Source organism: Mytilus trossulus, chromosome 5, assembly GCF_036588685.1.
Source record: "Mytilus trossulus isolate FHL-02 chromosome 5, PNRI_Mtr1.1.1.hap1, whole genome shotgun sequence".
Lineage (NCBI taxonomy): Eukaryota > Metazoa > Mollusca > Bivalvia > Mytilida > Mytilidae > Mytilus > Mytilus trossulus.
The window spans coordinates 12,153,199-12,156,246 of record NC_086377.1 but is presented as its reverse complement, the minus strand read 5'-3'; the positions used below and the strand labels follow the sequence as shown (position 1 = coordinate 12,156,246).

Here is a 3,048-nt window from a genome sequence, read left to right as displayed (position 1 = left end):
CATGGATATATAGTTACCAGTAATAAGATACATGTAGCAACCCTCAAATAAACTGAAAGTGTGATAGAAATGTTGTTTAAAATTCAGCTTTTATATGCTCATCATTTTACGTAGCAAATATTTTTTTCTTCAACAAAACAGTAAATACTTTTTTCTTACAGGTATCGTAAGAACAGGTGTCTTCTTCAAAGGCAGCAGACAAGACTGCTACGTATACTTATGTAAGTAATTAAGCAAATATGCGTACCTTAAATACCTTCTTCTGTTTGTGAGTGCCAATGAGACAACTCTCCATCCAAATAACAATTTAAAAAGTAAAGCATTATAGGTTAAAGTACGGCCTTCGTAAAAATGCATATTTGTTAGCTAAGGGATGTTTTAAAGCTTTACTATCCAGGAATGTCCCAAGTCAAGAGTCTCTAATTTTAGTGAACTGATCGTTGGTTTTCTGTCATTTGAATTTTAACTGGTCTTTTGGAGTCGTAAAGCTTTTATACTGTGCAGTGTGAGTCAAATTATTATGCTCTGTGTTGAAGTCCCATACTGTGACCTATAACTGTATAATTGCTTACATCAACAACATTATGTCTGGAGAGTTGTTTCATTAGCAATCATACCACGGCTTCTTGTGTTTAAAATCAATAAATTGGTTTGCAATAGAAAAATTTTGACCTAAAATTTCTGTTTAAAAACTTTCTTGTATGTTTTCTGTTCAATCTGAACTTGTTTGTGTTGTTTTCTGTTCACACTGAAAAAACATTTACTGACTACATTGCATCACATTGATTTCAATTAAAAAACAAGAAAATATTTACTGTTTAATCTACATTATTCTCTCAAAATGATACATCAATTGGTATTATATATGTATTTAATAGTTTTCTTAAATTTTGAATGTTTATAATTGGCACTATTTTTCCATTGTCCTTCCTAGAGCTCGAACAGTCAAATGGTTTCCATATCTGAAAAAAAGTTATAGCAATTAATTACTGAATAAAAAATCTTCACAAATAAATTTTAATACCAAAAACAATTTGTATAAGAAAGAAAAATTGTTAAATGTATTTGTAGAATTTAATAGAGGATAATCCTCAATCTTAAGCCTGTTGTACAAATTGTCTTAAATGTGTAGGTGTGTATTATCTCTAGTGCATGCCTTAGTATTTTTTTTTTAATATATTTTATACATCTTCATCAGTTCAAATATTTAACTAGAAAACATTTTATTTATCCTAACAGGCAACTGATCATGATGTATCCTCCATAACATCTACGGCAGACAAATTAACCATGATTCAAACTGCCACTCACACCATGGAAACCATGACAAAAAGAATGACCTTTACAGTAAGTACAATTTAAATCTTAGAACTATATTGTGTGTATAGACACACACACACACACACACAAAGGAATGTTAATATTCACAATCATGGATATATAGTTACCAGTAATAAGATACATGTAGCAACCCTCAAATAAACTGAAAGTGTGATAGAAATGTTGTTTAAAATTCAGCTTTTATATGCTCATCATTTTACGTAGCAAATATTTTTTTCTTCAACAAAACAGTAAATACTTTTTTCTTACAGGTATCGGAAGAACAGGTGTCTTCTTCAAAGGCAGCAGACAAGACTGCTACGTATACTTATGTAAGTAATTAAGCAAATATGCGTACCTTAAATACCTTCTTCTGTTTGCTCATTTACATCTGTTACATCGGTTACTTGATCTACATGTACTTCTGTTACTAGCTCTGAATATGACGGTGGTGGATTCAATATAGGAGAATTTGATCGTGATGAGGTACTTTGACTATCCAGTTACAATTCCATTATTTCTTTTTTTAAATTGTAAAATTCTTAACAATGCATTTCTGTTTCCATTTTCAGACTGATAATCAATCCTTAGGCTTGGATGATGAAAGATCTTCCAGGCCACTTTCCCATAGGTCGTCACCTTCTCCGCTTACCTGTAAAAATAGTTGTATTTTTTTTTTTTATCGCAGATACAATGTAATATATCTATTTTTGTACCTATGTTAACGGTTTCTTTTAAAATAAATTGCAAGCGTTGAACTATTTTTCCGGTCATTAGTTTTCAATTTTTGGACTTACCTTGTCATTACTTCCCCTTTCGAGTTCCCTCAGAATCTCCACGTTTTGCTTATTAATGAAATTGTCTTCGTCCTTGACCTGAGGCTCACGTTCGTTTTCATCTTTCATTTCAATTACAACCTACAGATATATTTCATTCTTAGTTCCTTGAAGCGGTATGTAGTTTTCAGTTGCATAACATGAGGAATATACATGTACTCTGAATAATCCAGGAAAAGGGATATACTATATAAAACGAAGTTGTATTTGAGAATTTTATTATGATATATTAGATAAATTAGTTAAAATTATAATAATACAGTACATTCTTCAATTAAAATGACACCTGTTCAAGCAAGTAAATTAAAAAAATGAATTAACAGTGTATAAAAATTTATATCCAGAAAAGGAAGAGAAAATTAAAAAACATAAATTCAAAGTTTGAGATAGAGTAAGAATAACAAAAAAGAAAGGTAAATTTGAAAAGGGTTATACTACTCGTTGGACTAAATAAATATTTGTAATTGGACAAGTTTTAAATACAAATCCTGTTACTTATAGAATAATTGATTTAAAAGGCCAAGAAATTAAAGGTGGTTTTTATGATCAAGAATTAATGATGACTAAGTTTTAAATCTTTCTTTACAAAATAAACACTATAAAATATATTAATAATCTCAGATCAATGTTGTTCTTTCGCGCTCTAGAAAGTTCACTGAGAAGATTGTGTTTCAACATGTATTATTGGTTGATTTTGAGTGCTCCAATACCGCCTAATCTCCTCACTATATGAAAACATTGCTTTCAATTCTTTTCTCATGGAATAGACTTCAATGAAAGGTAGTCCAACAGTAGAAAACCTTGGCATGTATGGTCTCAGCAAACGTGATATCTCCCTCAGTTTACGGGAATATGAAGATGAGATTCCGATATTCTGTTTCAACCAATCATC

General features: G+C 30.4%; 1 long non-coding RNA gene across 1 annotated transcript; it reads left to right on the top strand.

Annotated features, from left to right (window-relative positions):
• Positions 1–515: 515 nt before the first annotated feature.
• LOC134718528 (uncharacterized) lies at positions 516–1,929 on the top strand. Its single transcript, XR_010107406.1, has 3 exons — positions 516–1,347; positions 1,593–1,652; positions 1,893–1,929. It is a non-coding gene; the product is annotated as an uncharacterized LOC134718528 (long non-coding RNA).
• Positions 1,930–3,048: the final 1,119 nt, after the last annotated feature.